Raw genomic sequence first — 17,634 nt, 5'->3', positions numbered from 1 at the left:
TTCTTATTTTTTTGTATGAAAATACTATTTTTTTTTTATTTTCTCACAATTTGATCAAAATATTTATAAATATAGCCACTAAATATTTTCCTGTGGAAAATTTCACTAAAAAATTATAATTTTTAGTAGTATTTTTAATTGAAGGCAAAAAAGTTCAAAACATTTTCATTAACTATTTATATATCATCACATCCTATTACAATTGGGGGCATTTTTTTTTAAACCGAAGTATGTGAAATCAATAAGATTGATCGATAACAAAATATAGAAGAGATAAAATACTAAAGTACACCATAAGAAATAAATCATTTACAAAATAAAGTTCCTTTTTTAGAGTGTATATGATTCTTAACCCAATTTGAAAGATAAGTTCTCATGATTGCAAAATTTAATTCTTTTTTTATTAGGAATATATAGCAATTTCAAATCTAGTTAAAATTTTAATACAAGCTCAAGTAAGAATCATTAAGACATAATTGAAGAAAATGAATTATATTATGTAGATGGCTAAGCTTACTCAATAGTTATCTAAAATTTAGTATTCTTTCAATTTTAATTTTTTATCTAATTTTTTGACACAAAGTTTAACAAAATAAAGGAACTATCTAGCCAATTGTGTAATTAATCATTGTTGTGCAATTTCTATTTTCAAAATTCTTATAATCTACTTTTTTTTTTCTATTGAAGGTGCAATGACTTTTACAATTCTAGATCTTATAGATTTTGAGCTATAAAAAATCACACCATATACACATTTAAGAGATAATATTACGAGTTTTAAATCTATTCTTTAAAAATTCTTACTTATAACAGTTTAATTACGGGTTATAACATATCAATTAAATTTAACTTTATTTAAAAATCAATTAAAATTTACTTTATTAAATGATTCATTTTTTTATATTTTTATATTATCAATTATTTAATTATATTGATTCCAGTTCCTTTTATATAATTAATAGGTGGGAGAAATAATATTAATGAGAGAGAATCAATTTGTAATTATCTATTACACCTTTTAAGGGATTTTTTAACTTATTCAAATAACTTTTATTTATTAATGACTATTGGGGCCTTTAATTTTTTTTTTAAAATAAATTTCTCACCGTATATTTTAACATGTAATTTTCTCTCTCTTTAATCTATTTTTTTTTTGCTTTTCTTGCTTTTTTTTATTTTAAATTTTGATATTGTTTTTTTTTAATCTGATTTTTTTAGAATTAAGAATTCTATATTTTGAAATTTTGATTTCATTTTTTATTTAATTAATCTAAAACTTGATTTCTTGAGAAAAAAAAAACGTTTTACTTAAGTTTTGAACTTGTTTTTGGTGTGTTTTTCTATATCTAAAATATTGTTTTGTTATTGAAATAAGTATATTTAATTCTAAAATTTGTTGATATATATAGATAATATGAGATCATAAAATCTTTAATAAGGATTTCTTAAGTTTTAGCTTAAATATGATAAAAAAAAATCACACTTGAATACGGAATATAAATTGAAGAGAGAGGAAAATATAGAACTTGTATTAATTATTGTAGTTTAGACTTTTAATTACATGTTTTGATTTTTGGGTGATGTATATTTCTTTTGCTACAATTTCTGACAACAATATATAATATGCATTGTTTTACAACCAGATTTATTCTTTCCGGATTTATACCCGTTGGATACTAATTTTATACATTTTTATTTTTTGTCTTTGTTCTAAAATTTCAAGTTGGATACCAAGTGTATATAAATTGGATAAAACATTAACTTGTTTTAGATTGTCTAATTTGGTTGAAATATCAGTTACATTTTGTTTTTTTCATTTTCAAGTGGGATATCTGTTGGATACCAATTGAATATAACATTAACTTGTTTAGGTTATCTAATTTGATTGAAATCTCAACGACATGTTGATTTTTCAATTTTCCAATGGGATATCAATTCAATACTAAATTTATACAAATTGGATACAATATTAACTAGTTTTACGTTGGCTATTTCAGTTGAAATCTCAATTACATGTTGCTTTTCAATTTTATCACTGGGACGTCAGTTGGATACCAAATATATACCAATTTCATACTAAGATTTGACTTCATTTTTCCAGTCAATATCAATTGCATACAAACATTACCTATTTTTTTAGTATACATTTGAAAAACACTGAATACACAAATGATTAACTAGCACACATAATAAATATTCTGAAATTATAATTCATTAACTTAAAAGATAAAATAAATCAAAACATGAGTTTGCCACAGTAAAACAACCAAATAAAAATAAAAATAAATTATGTCTTTTTTTCAGAAAGGTAATTTGAACATGTCTTCCTATTGTGTTCCTCCCGACGACATGTACTGTACGTAATCTTAGACCTCTTGAACTTCACATCAACAAACCATTTACAAGTTGTGGTCTCCCTACAGTTCTTTTTGAACCAGGCAACAATAATTTCTGCTCCGACACTTTTTGAATTGCATATTTTTCTGTTTCATCATAAATTATTGTGTCAATATTATATCATACAAAAGTACAAATAACTTTTATACATATGTTATACCAATATCCAAATTTCATACCATTTTTATGCTTACAAAATTTATACAAAAGTAAAAATACATATGTTATTTTAAAACAATTTCATATGTTATTACAGAATACAAAAGTAAAAACACATATGTTATATCAGTATACAAATTTCATACAATTCTTATTCACACATTTCTTACCTATTTCATGCCAAAAGTTATCAATTATTCATATCAGGATCATGCCACTAGAATACCAAAATAATTCCAACTTAGAAATATTAATTGTCATTTCTTTAATAAACAGTATACCAATTTCATTACATTATTATTCTCAAAATTCATTACAATATAATGCCAAAAAAAAAAAATCCAATCAAACCAAAAATCGTACTAAAACATTATCGATTATCATACATGCTTGGTAGTATAATTATATAAATTCCAAAGAAAAAATTATCTATTTTTTAACCAAAAATATACCCAAAAAAAAAGCTTCAGACAAATAATGAACAAATTCAATGTTCATACCAAAATATAACATTATACATTAAAAAAAAAACGCCATAATTCAAATTATTATACACAACAAAAAATCTAAAATCAGTATACAAATTTCATATAATTATTATGCACATTTTTCATACCTATTTCATGACATAAGTCGTCACTTTTTCACAGCAGAATCATGCCACTATAATACCAAAATAATATCACTTTTAACTATTAATTGTCATTCATTAGACAAATAGTATACGAAATTCATTCAAATATAATTCTAAAATTGTACCAACATGGTATAACCAATATACCAAATTCAAATATATTTTATGTAATTTTTTAACTAGAAACATACAAAAAAAAAATGAATGTTCAAACAAAAATCTATACCAATTTCAAACAAATTTTATGTAATTTCAAAAGTGAATATTCATACCAAAAACGCCATAATTAAAACTATTATTCACAAACAAAATCTGAATATTTTTTTTCCAGAATCACTGTTCGTAATTTTTTTGAACGTTTGGTTTGTATTACAATACAAATAAAAAGTCGCAAAGAACACTAATCTGAAGGATCCCATCTACCACCATGTTTTATTAATATTAAGAAGAAGCCATCCAGAAAATAAAGATTATTGAATAAAAACGAATATGAATTAGATGAGAGTGACAAGATTTCTGGAAAAAAACGAAGAGAGAGAAATGTGGAAGAAAATGGATGAAATCAGAATTTTTAATTAATTTTAACAAATTAGAGTGAAATAAGGAAACTAAATATTCTTAATTAGTTTGAATTTCCTTAATTTATGCTAATTAGTAATTATCTTCAATCAATTCAAATTTAATTAACACACTTATTTCCATTTTTTTACCTTTTTTTTTCAGAAACGAATTATTTATTTATTTTATCTTTTTATTTTTTTCAAAACAAATTTTTACAATTTTTTTAAAAAAGCTTTTTTTTTTTTTTAAAGAAACTGTTACAACTTGTAATTTTTTATTGTTACAACTTGAAAGTTTAATTCTACTATTATAACTTGAAAATATTAGTTTAATATATGTCATATATGAAATTTTCACATTTATTTTCTAAATTAAAAATAGAGTAAATGACCAGAGTTCTGAATAATAATAGTTAATTTTATAGAGATAATTATTTTTTTATAAAATTATTTTGACTAGTGATATAGATACAACCAATTGATGAAAGTTATACTGATTATTTGTACAAGAAACGTGATGATTTTAGTGATGACAAAGATTAATAGATATTATTACTTTACACTTTCGAATCGAAGAAATGATAAAGGTTTTAGGGGATGATTATATCCCTCCTCACAAAGGAAATAATGCAGATAATGATGAAGATGATGACGATAATGGAGATCCTGATTTTGTGTGTCCTAAAAAAATAATATGGATGATGGCGATAATGACGATGATGGGGAAGATGATAATAACAATGATGGAAATTTAGGAGATGATTATGTGTTTTCATCATCATAATCATCATTTCTAGAATCTCCATCATCGTTATTATCACCATAACCATCATTATCATCATCGGCATCATCCTTATCATCTCCATTATTATCTTTGTTAGGACACATAATCAGAGTCACCAACATTGTCATTATCTTCCTCACCATCTCCATTATTTTCTTTGTTAGAAGGTATATAATCATTATGTTGGAATCTCGATCACTATCTCCATTATTTCTTCTATTAGGAGGCATACCATCATTTTCATAATATTCATCATGATATTTCTAAATAAAATAAAATTCTTAATGAAACAAGTTTAATTTTAGCAATAGACTTGTCTAATATATATATATATATATATATATATATAACTATATTTTTTTGTCTATAAGCACATAATTTCGATGTGGTTCTGATGTGGCCTAACAACCACTTGCCATAAATTTTTTTGCCTTATTATTAGTGTCATTTAAAAAAATTTACCTTATTTTAGTTACGTAATCTTTCTTAGTTTTCAAAGTGATAAATATGAATCTGGTCAAATCATAAAAATCTTTATTTGACGAATAGTTATAAATATGAATCTGGTCAAATCATAAAAATCATTATTTAATAAATAGCTATAAATATGAATCTGGTCAAATCATAAGAAATGAAATCAAAAAAATCATTATTTGAAGAATAGTTAAAGTATTTTAGGATATGCTTCCGTTCACTAAAAAAGGACTAATAAAAAAATAATGTAACATAAATTAAATTGACCGAGTATATCATGATTTGAAGAAAATCAAAATAAAATTTATAATCTTTAGCACCTTAAATATGATTAGTCTAGACATATTTTTTTTGGCAAAATCACTTGCTTTCATATTTATATGAGTAGATATATTTGGGATTATTGTCTATGTAATTTTAATGTTGCCTACAATCACTTGCAATAATTTTTCTTGCCTTATTAGATCTCATTTAAAATTATTATTTTTACCTTATTTATTTTAACAAACTAATCTTAATTAGTAGAGCTATCAATATGGGCTGGTCCACCCCATTCGGGCTAACCCATACAAGATTTGAAATTTGACAGGTCAGGTTGGACTAGCCCATTTTTTGTGTGGGCCAGAAAATGTTCGGCCCAACCCACAAGTACGTGGGATATGGGCTTTATCGGGCCAACCCTCTTTTCTTTAAAGTAATTTTTTCATAATTTTTTAAATTAAATTATAATTTAAAAATATTATCATAAATATCGACAAGACAATATTACATGTTGTTAGTGTTTCTACTTGTTAATCAAATGCACAAATAAAATTATCTTTATAATGTTTATTAAGTTTGATTTCAAGGAAAGGCATAAATAGCTAAATAGAAATATTAACCTAATTGTTTTCCAATGATCATAATAAAACACAAAAACTATGACAATATTCCATAGGCTATGGCCTATGTAGTGATTCCCTAGAAATTTTAGGAGATTTTTATTATATGTAGTACATAATTTGTATTTAAATTGTAATATTTCAAACTTTAAACAAATTTTGAGTTTAGACTCTTGTAGTTTTTAATGCTCTATTTTATTTTTATTTTTTAATTAATTTTTATTTGGCCCACGGACCAGCCCTATCCATATTTCTCAAGGACCACAAATTGGCAGACTTATTCAAACTGGGCTAAAAATCCCTTTTTCTCAAATGGGCTCCAAAAATCGTAGTCCAACCCTATAAAATCAAGAATTAGGCCAGGCCAGCCCAATGGGCCTATCCCATATTGACGGCTCTATGAATTAGATATCAAAGTGTTATATATGACCCTCGTTAAATCATAAATATCATTATTTGATGAGTAGTTAGAATATTCATGTCACTCACTAATACATTTTCTCTATTAAAAGGAGGCACGTTGGACGGTTCTTATTATGTATTTATTTATTCAATTATGTCTGCGACATATAGTTATAAACAATTAAGTTGGATTAAAATAATATTTTGGTTGAGTACATTAAAGATTCTTTAAACTCCAGTAAAATTTATTTAGACACTCGAATTATGACTTATTTCTATTGAGAATCTGAACACATGATTGTTACGCCCCCTAAAACTAGTAGGTGAAACTAGAGCATTATGTGAGAGTTTGAGTTTGATGTGAGAGTTAATGTTGTAAAATGGCTTTTCGGACTTAGGGTGAGGGGTTAAACGTCAAGGTATGACTCCCCAAGGACCAAACAAGGGGTCCTTGACGAGGGCCTTAAAGTTAACCCCAAAGTTGCCCCAAATCTACCCAAGCTGCCAAAAAGATGTGACCTACGAATGGGACCTACTGGGCGTATGTCCATCCACTCCTCGTGGGGGAGGCTCATAGGTCAAGACCCCAAGTAAGGGGTTGCAGACCACCACCCACGACCTTCAGAACGGGGCGTAGACCCACCCACGGGGTCATGGGCGTAGGTGTTGCCTGCACTTTTGCCTAGGTTCAGCCAAGGTAAGTTGGTTTTAGGTAATTCCTAGTTTAATTATTTTAATGTGGTGTTGTTTTATATTATTTTAATAGACTTATTAAGTAATTTTAAACCATTAACTAACCTATTTACTTCATAAATCCCAAGACCCCCAAATCATAGCCAACTTTACCCCCAAATATTTCTCTCACTAAAACCTCCATTGAAGAAGAAGAAGTTGAAGTCTAAGGTTCAAGAACTCATATTTTCTACCCAAATTCATGAGGAATATTCATATAATGTATGGTAGTCGTTGATTCATGGAATGCTTTCATTCATGAAGTCCTCAAACTTCCAATTTCAAAGTAGAAAATTCTCCAAAACCTAGGGTTTTCACTCCAAGTCATGGATTCTTTCTAAAAACATTTTCAATGGTTTAATTGCTTTATATTATGATCAAATTGATGAATTTCTACTGTGTTAAGATGAATATTTAAGGATCCATGACTTTCCTAATTTTCCTAAAGTGGAACTTAAAGTGTGAGTATTATTATATGTTGATACAATTGAATGGATAATGGTTGTTTATGGTGTAATTACATTAATTTAGTATGATTATACATGTATTCTTGATTAACCTAAGGTTTTAGGGTGAAATTGATATAGTCTGGTTTATGCCATAGAAGAGGCAATTGAGGGCTTAGATGTGACCTTCTAAGATTGATGCACTACTTTATGAATTACTTGAGATTAGAGGAACTAAAGATGAATTACTTAAAAGTAAAGCTTGTAAACATGAATTGACTAGATTAGGGCTTATATGATGGATCATGGTTTAATGATATTGAGATTTAGTTTGTATGATGTTATATGACTATAATTGGTTAAGAATGAAGCATGTGGTTGGATTATCTTGAGAATTAAGTATATATAATATGATGATCATGTGAGGTATTGCTTGAGAGTAAGGCTTGTAGTATGAAGATGACTTCTAGGGCTTTAATGGTAAAAGCTGATATAAATGAGCTAATGATGCTAATGCTTTAAGTGGGAAGCTATTGTGTGTGTTGGATAGTATGTGATTTTATTGTGGAAGGACTCCACCAACATGACCTATATTATGAGTGTTTGAGATCATGCATTTTATGACTTGATTACTTGAACTATGATTATATTCATGTCTAAGCTAATGAATGCTAGATGTGTTAATTGAATATGTTATTTGGTCCTTAAAGGGTGAAATATATGATATTATACATGTTTATGAGAGTGTGTTCATGATTTAAGACCATCTTTTGAGAAAGTAAAGTGATCATGACTTTGAAGAAATTGAGGTGTTGTTGAAAGTCTATTCTCACTCACACACACTAAAACATGATTATTCCATGATTATGAAGATATTATTGTGTTGATTGAAAGTTCATTCTCATAAACACATAATGAATAGTTTCACATAATTAAGATTCTAGGTTAAAAGTTCATTCTCACCTAATGAATCTATGAGCTCTCTTTATGAATTGTGTTGGATGGAGGGTAAGATACTCCTTCATGCGTGTCAATTCAATTCAAGATTAAACATGTAATCGTGGTAATCAATTCTTAGCACCGAGTGGATATTGAATATGAGATAGAGGCTATCCCGTTAAGAAAGGCCGGGTTTCTAAAGTTAATCTCATGAGATGGAAGTTCCCCCGTTAAGTAAAGTTGAGTTTCTAGTAGCAATCTCCTTATCCCATAACTACGTGCACCCGTAGGTTATTTAGCCATTGGATTCATTTCCAAGCTAATACATTTTAGTTCAACCTTAGGCAAGTAGGACACCTATTTTCGGTGTGGGGCATGACACTGGATTCCATGCAAGCTCACATGGTCTACGTCGGTTAAGGTTAATTTCCACAAGGTTGAGTCTAGGATATACTATGGCAATTCAAGAGGTACTACTTAGTGTGGGTGGGGGTATGGGACTTCATCCATGCATTGCACAAGTAGGCTTTGAGAGTGATTATGGTAGATTCCTCTTTGTCAAGATGACTCATGTAATGAATGTGCTTGTGCCTAAATGGTAATTTCATTTGATGTAAAGTCTACTTCTAATGTTGTATGTTAACTTGGATTGTTTCTATGAGTTGCTTTCCTTGTCATGACTTATTAAATGTGCATGTTTCCTTGTCTATAAGAAATAGGCTAAAGATGGGATCCAAGAATGGTAAACATGACTATGGTGGCCTAAAAGGGATACTTAGTATGAGTGGAATTATAGGATGCCATCAATACATTGCACAAGTATAACTTAGGGTTACCTAAGAGATGGTTCTATTATGTTATAATGAATTATTTGATGAATATGCTTGTGACTTGTGTTATACACTAAAACTGCATAATGATGCTCAACTTAGTAAATGCATGCTTTTCAACCAAAATGTCCCTTTTTGCATGTTTTAAAGGATTTTATGCATGGCTATCATATTTAGTACATCTTTGTGCTAACTCATATTTCTTCTACATTTTTCACGAAGTGTAGGGTTTGGAGACTTGAGTTCTATTCTTGGAAGATGGGTTTCTTAGGAGCAAGGAGTTGAAGATTTGGTGAGTCCTCATATCTTCGAGGACAAACCCACTATTACCTTTATGTCTTTTATTTTATGTTTAGAGCTTTTGTTTGGGCTGCATTCCGAAGTTGTAGTCTTAATGGTTATAGATGGTTTGAGACAAACTGTAGACTCCCGCTTGTTTTTATAAAAAGACTTCGATTGTAAAAGAAAAAGTTTTAAATTCCGCACCATTTTTCTATGTTCTTATGTTATGATATGCTAAGAGGCTTGTATGAGGCTCTTCGGAGTCTTGTACGTCGTGTTACGTCTAGGAGGTACTCCTGGGTCGTAACAATGATACAATGTTTTTATTTGAACTAATTATGTGTTAGCCCCAATAAAATATTAAATCACATGCATGTTTTAATTGATATTGATAATTATAGTTAATTCAAATATATTTTATATGATTAACTAATTTTACGTAATAGGCGCTTCTAAATTTTTTTAGTTGAAAGTGCTTAATCGAAACAATTTAACATGTCATGTTAGATGCTTAATTAAATCACACCATGATTTGAATGTTAAAATAAAATCTATTAGCAAGTCTAAGGTGTACTGATGCATTCAGTAAGATATGATACCACAAATTAAATTAATCTATTTTGGTTACGATCATAATAGTGTTTGTGAAAGGAAATACAATGATAGTTTGTATTTATAAATCACTGCATTATATTACAAAAATAGTACATAATATTATTCAATAGTCCTGAAAACACTATATAATACATATATAATAGTCCAGAAACAAAAAAACATGAGAGTATTTTTGGTCATGTAGTTGACCAACTTAAATTAATACTCTTGCACTTGGATGTAGATATGAATCATCGCATTCAACATCTCTCGTTAGAATTTCTGGACTTTTACTTATTTGTGTATATTTGAAATTGAACCTGAGAGTTCAGCAAAACACTTCAATAGGACATCAAAAAATGAAGTAATTAATCCTCACAAAGTGGTTAATTAAGGAAACTCTCGGGATAACCTTGATAGATTTAGAGACATACAAAATTGCATTCATCATTTCCAGTACTTTCCAGTTTGTACTCTTGCACTTCTACTTGTTTGTGTAAATTTCAAAGTGAATCCGGGAGTTCCCCCAAACACTTCAGTAGGACATTAAAAATGAAGTAATTAATTCCTAATGAAGTGGTCATGGGAACTCTAGGGATCACCTTGATATATAGATGTAGACATGAATCATTGCATTCATCATTTCCCATACTTTTCAGCTCGTACTCTTGCATTTCTACTTGTTTGTGTAAATTTCAAAGTGAACCAGGGAGTTCCCTCAAACACTTAAGTAGGGCATTAAAAATGAAGTAATAAAGCCTTTATGAAGTGGTCAAGAAAAGTCTCGGGAATACCTTGATAGATGTAGACATGAATCATCGCATTCATCATGTACTCTTGCACTTCTACTTGTGTAAATTTCAAAGTGAACCCGGGAGTTCCCCCAAACACTTCAGGAGGGCACTAAAAATGAAGTTATTAAACCATCATGAAGTGGTCAAGGGAACTCTAGGGAACACCTTGATAGATTTATACGTAAAATATTGTGTTCATTATCCACAACCAATACTCTCACACTTATATTTGTTTGTGTAAAATTTCAAAGTGAGCCCAGGAGTTCCCCCAAACACTTCAGCAGGGCATCAAACAACAAGTAAGCCCTAATGAAGCGGTCAAGGGAACTCTAGGGAACACATTGATAGACTTGAAAACCATTTTTCTTAATCATCTCCACCTATCTAGTAGTACTCTAGCTTGCATTCCTACTTGTTTGTTTAGTTTGTCACAACATACATTCCTATTTATAACATTGTTTTTATAGGAAAATTCCATCCCAAATGTGAAAGTGAGGTTTGAACTAGGATATGGGGTGACACTATATTGAATGTGGCTACAAATATGGGTAATATTAAAGTTTGAGAATATATGAAAAGGTAATTCCTTCTCCAGATCCTTGTCTCTTTACATCTCATATTGTACCTTTTCCTCCTCCTTTTTTTCATGTCTTAAAGTTTGGGTGCATGATGGCTTCCCTTGCTAATTCTTATACCAAAGTTTTAACTTATGATATTTAAAATTCATATAATTTACTAGCTTTTAATTTGTATAGTACTACATCTGGTCCTTGTATCTTCTACTTTTTATGATTAATTATTTTCTTTAATTCGACTATTATTATACGATTTTTCAGAATTTTTTTAAATATGTTAAATTTCTTTTAAATACATTTAAAAACCCATATGCAAATTCACATCGCAATATTTAAATACTTTGACTCTTGTGCGACAGAGGGGGTGTGTATTTTTTTAAAAAATATACTAGATACCTTGTCCAATTTTCTTTATGATTGATAAAATAAAAGGTTTCAACAAAAAAAATAACGTTCATGAGTCAATTTTATTTGTGCATGGAATGCTCTCCTTTTATTTTGGTAGCTAAAAGCTTAGACATGTAATTAGATCAGAGAATTCTTCTACATCTTTTGTAAATTATATTGTTGAAAAGAACAGAAAGAATATTTGCCTTCACGTGGATAACAATGAAGACCAGGTTCAATATTAAAATCTCAAGGAGTATATTCTTAACTTTAGGAGCCTATTGTTTGTTACAAGGAGTATTTCTTGTATTTATACTTACTCCTCAGTTTTTGGATTTTGCACGTCTTTTAAGAAATAATGATCAATATGAATATTTTATACAATATTCATATTAATTGATGTTTAGTTTTAATTTAGATCTACTAGGGGAATGATTACTGAAACAACTACTTTATTAGATATATATCTATACCATATATATTAATTCTACCCATACTTTCAAATAATTACGTAGCTTATCACTAATTAAGTGTTTTCTACCAAAAATGGAGGAAGATACACCTAGAAACATGTATTTCTGCTACTAGCTATAATAAAATAGGGAGAGAGGCGAGCTAGGTAGTCATGTATCCCAGATACATGTGAAGCATGCTAAATACATACATACATACATACATATATATATATATATATATATATCTGGTGTGATTCACATGTATTTGGATACCGATATATAGGAGTGTGGTGAGCGAGATGTGAGAAAGGCGAGGAAAGCGAGCGAGATTTGTCTATGTCTTTCAGATACATGCGAATTTATTTGGATACATAGCTAACTATGCTTTGATAAGATCATCCCACGTGATTTAAAGTTGAAGTTAAATCTTTGTACATATTTTCATAAACAAATACTGATTTAAAGTAAAAATTTGAAATCATGTTTCCAAATTCTATGATTAAACACCTACTTAAGATAGTAATATTAATATCCTTTCTGACACCAAAAATTGAAAAGAGGTAAAAAAAAAAAAATGCATTTTGGTCAGGTTGAACCTAGTCAGAATTGTGTGTTGAATTCAAGAAATAGAATCACAGTTTGTAACAAGTGACCACAAAATCTATCTACCTTTTGTAGTTTTGTAGTCATCATGAATATGATACATATCACTCAAAGGGGCATTGTGAAATAAAAGAATCAAACAAGTACACATAAATCACATTCAACGAGAGAAAGAAAGGAACTTTATTTTTTTTCATCTTTCATACGATTAAATTCTTCATATTTAAAGCACATGAAGAATCTGATTGACAGGTCGTCTTCTTGAATCAGGAATATTTTCTTAACCAAATTATTAATTGCGAACATTTTTGTTCAATGTCACATAATTTCAAAGTGTTTTTTTACCCAACTTACGTACAATCAACAGTAAAAGTAAAATGTTTCATTTATCAAACCAAAATAAATTCAAATAAAAATATTTAAGGACACCTACACTTGCCATAATTTTTATTTAGACAATTAACTTAGGATCCTCTATTATCGTTAGGAGTACAAGTTGGCCAACCTATGTTCCTATCAAACAATTTTTTCATACAATTTAAGTGAAACATATGTTTGCATGACATCTTTATAATTGAGGATCCTCCAAAAATGTCCTCTTCACATATTTTGCAACTCTTAGTTGAAACAGCTTGTGCCATGACATGACTATCATTTTCATTTATTTGCTTGTATATGTGTGACATATTAATCTTAACACCAAGTCCCAATACGTAGTGATCATCAACGAGCAAAGAACAATGACTATATTTATATGCCAATTCGATCAACTCATCAACGATCACTTTGCATTCGAAGAACAATGGAACTTGACAATTTCTTAACTGGTCGTGTAAGGCCGGCTTGATGAGTCTTTTCTGGATTCTTGAAATTTTGAGATTCCATAGTGAAACATGTTGAGATTGGTGGACATTCATGTTTGTAATGTTTACCAGAAATATCGTACAAAAGATGTCCCATTTCGAAAATAAATTGAATTACTACTAATTCAAACGTAAAAGAATGAAGGAAATTTTTGGGGTTTATTTCAGGCCACCCTAAGGTGTAATACAAATTAGACTCTTCATAAGCAAAAATATCCATGGTAAATTAACTTGATTAAAAGATTGTTAGATGGGTTAGGAATTTATAGATATGAATCCTAAACTTTCTCTGAAAAGGATTTAAGTGTTTTACTATAATTAAACTTGGTTTAGTAATAGTTAACATGTACGTTTTCTAACTTGCTATTGTAGTTGACAAATTTAAGCTTATTCTATGTTGAAACAAAATGTGTGAATGGAAAATGAAGAATTGTGATTTTTATGAAGAGTTGTGACTATTCTGATCCAAAGTTGCGACTTTTCGAAAGGTTGTAACATTTTTGAAGGATTGTGATTTTTCGAAAAAGTCAACTTTTTCGAAAGATTGTGAATTTTTCAAAGGGTTGTGACCTTTTGGACAATCAGCACTTACTCACATTATCCTTTGTAGTCTATAAATAGAGGAATTTTCTCTCTTTTTTTTTTACTACGGAATATATGAACTAATTCTTATAAATCTTCTGCACAACAAAATGTATTTTCCAATTCTAAAAAGGTAAAAAGGGCTTTAGAGTTTAGATGATGCAATGTTTCCTAAGTAAGTGTTAGAAGTCGGATGAGAATATTATGAAACTAACTATATTGTACATAATTATCACTCATTCTTATTATCAAATGATAATAATCACTTTATTAACAAGAATTATTTTGAGCTAGTTGACAGTGGCGTTTACCAAACATATTTTTGGGGTAGAATGGTCTTTAAGGTTTCATTAAAGTCAATGTACGATAAATTAAGAAAAACTAAAAATATGTACAAACTTAGGGTCTACCACTTGCATTTCATAAAGCGGTCAAGGAAACTCTGAGGAACATCTTGATAGAGATATATACGTGAACTATTATGCTCATCATCTCTAGCCAATACTCTTGCACTTCTACATATTTTTGTAATTTTCAAAGTGAACCCGGGAGTTCCCCCAAACTCTTGAGAAGGGCTTCTAACAACAAAGTAAGCCTGTAAGCCCTAATGAAGCGGTCAAGGGAACACCTTGATAGATTTATACGTGAACTTGTCACGCCCCGAGTCTACACCCTGGGCGGGACCGGCACTCGGAGATCATTGCTGGCCCCAAGTGAACCCTTGGCCTTGCTTTCTTAACTCAGCGGAAACCTACTTCATGCAAAGCAAAGTCATAAGACAACTTAACTGATACAAATCTGGCCATAAAGGCACCTCGGGTCTCAAAATAGAATATTTACATATATACATAGATAAGAGACTCAAAACTAGCTGACTGACTTCTATGAAGCCTCTAAACTACTGAGATGGATGTTGGGCCAGACCCCGCAACACCCTAATAAAACATAACTAAGAACACAAAATAATTGAGTCCTCCAGAATGCAAGGAGGCTCACCACTGACTCTGGAGTGCTCAGTTGGATCAACGACGTGCAGGATGCTGATCCGGGGTACCTGTATCTGCATCGTAATAAGATACAGGCCAACTGGCATCAGTACATGAAATGTACGAGTATGCGAGTTGGAAAACTAAGCAACATAGGCTAGAAGGAAAATCTGGAAGAAACTGAATAGCTTACCTGGCTCAACTCAACCTGACTGACTGCTTTCAATATAAGGCAATTTAAAACAAGTGCGATATAAAGAAAGACTGCTTTAAACATGTTATAAACTCTGAGTCTATACAAAGATACAATAAGCCTGAGATGTATATAGAAATACGATGATCTGATGTATATAAAAATACAATAATTTATGTGTATGAAGATACAATAACTGCTGTGGGAGTTTCTCTAACCGACAACCATCACATGAGAGTTATAGTGATGATACAGCGATCGACCTCACGCTGCCAAAGCATCTTATACCCCGCCAAAGGTATAAGACTTCAACTGCCTAATGGATCCACTAGTCTAATCTGAAAAGGATTCATCTAAAAAGTATGATCCCTTTCTACCAATGGTGGCTAACATGGTTCTATGGTGGCTGTGGGTTCTTTGAATGCTCCCCCAATTCGGTGCTCAATACTACTCCTAAAAATGTACTGGCTCTTATGTTTTTAAAACATATGTTTTCTTGCTGATATGAGATAATTACTCAAAAAAAAAACTATCCCGAAGGCTCTTTGGAAATCTCAGTTTCCAACCTTGTTTAAATGTAAAGACATTTCTTTAAAACTTCTTTGGGAATACATAGTTCCCTAATAACTTTGAGATATAAACTCAACTTTAAACTTTTTACTCAACTTGAAACTTGAGACTCTTTACTTAGCTTGAAACTCTAAGCTCTTTGCTTGACTTGACACTTGAGTCTAAAAATGAAGTTAAAACGTTCAATAAAGACTCTTGAACAACTTTACAACTTGCTTGACTTGCTTAACTTCTAAGCTTAACTCTTAACTTCTAACTTCACTTGACTTCTAACTAACTCTCCTTGAATTGGAATTTTGGATTCAAGGTGTTTGATCACATGTTATGGATGAGTTCTTGACTTTTAGAAGTACCTTGGAGTGTTGGAAACAACTAGGAAACATAGGCATAATACCTAGGAACATGTATGAAAAAGTGGGGAATGAAGGTAACGGGAAGGATTGGTGTCCTTGGCGCTCTAAGAGGCGCGGGGAGCCAGCCCTCAACTTCAAAGGGGATTGTTGGGCACTCTGTCAGGCACCATCCCTCAACTTCAAAGGGGACTGCTGGGCACTCTGCACTCTGCCAAGCGCCAGCCCTCAACTTCAAAGGGGACTGTTGGGCACTCTGCACTCTGTCAGGCGTTAGCCCTCAACTTCAAAGATTTCAGCCCCAATCACTTAGAAACATAAAACCCCTCAACATACAATAGATTCAACTCAAGAACACAACCGGAAACATATCCCTCATCAACAAGAACTTCAACAACATAACCAACAACTTCAACAACCAAAATAAATCTTTTCTTGGAATTAAAAACGAGTTGGTGTGTGGGGGTATGAACCAACCAACACTAAAGATCATAAAATCCCTCAACATACAAGAGATTCAACTCAAAAACACAACCAAATCATGTCCAAAATCAACAAGGGACTTCAACAACACAATTAACAATATCAACAACACAACCAACAACTCCAAACAACACAACCAATCTTTTCTCAATAATAAAACGAGTTGGTGTGTGGGGGAAAGAATCAACCCATCACTATGAACTCACATACCTATTAGGGATCACCCCCGACGATTTCCACAACGATCTTTGACGGAAACTCCTTGATCTCCTCTTCTTCTTCTCTTCTTTCTCTCTTCTTCTCTTCTTCACTCAAGAACCCTAACTCTTACTCTTTTAAAATGGAATAAAATTGATCCACAATCAGCCTAACACAACAATATAACCTCAAAAGAAATGATTTGTGAAAAGACCAAAATGCCCTTAAATTTTCGGACGGACTCCCTGCCAACTGCCCAACTTTCAAAGGGCATAACTCGCTTATACGAACTCGGAATCGAGCAAACTCGATGGCATTGAAAAGATCGTTCCAAGGGATTTCCAAACATAACTGGAACTACTCCTGGCTCATTCTGAGCTAGCAGTTATGACTGCCTAAAGTTGGCGAAAAACTCACTGATTTCCACACTTAGCCAAATTTCCAGATTTTGAACTTAGCCAAATTTCCAGATTCTGAACTT

General features: G+C 30.7%; 1 long non-coding RNA gene across 1 annotated transcript in view; it reads right to left on the bottom strand.

The window, feature by feature from the left end:
* Positions 1-11,270, bottom strand: part of LOC125830758 (uncharacterized) — a 187,194-nt gene extending 175,924 nt beyond the window's left edge. Inside the window, exon 1 of the long non-coding RNA XR_007443158.1 lies at positions 11,074-11,270. This is a non-coding gene — a long non-coding RNA (uncharacterized LOC125830758). The remainder of the gene's footprint in view (positions 1-11,073) is intronic.
* Between the last annotated feature and the right edge of the window lie 6,364 nt (positions 11,271-17,634).

The sequence above is a fragment of the Solanum verrucosum genome, unplaced genomic scaffold (genome assembly GCF_900185275.1).
Source record: "Solanum verrucosum unplaced genomic scaffold, falcon-dt-bn FXZP01000154.1, whole genome shotgun sequence".
Classification (NCBI taxonomy): domain Eukaryota; kingdom Viridiplantae; phylum Streptophyta; class Magnoliopsida; order Solanales; family Solanaceae; genus Solanum; species Solanum verrucosum.
Note: the sequence above shows the minus strand (reverse complement) of the source record. Positions and strands in the feature narration are given on the sequence as shown.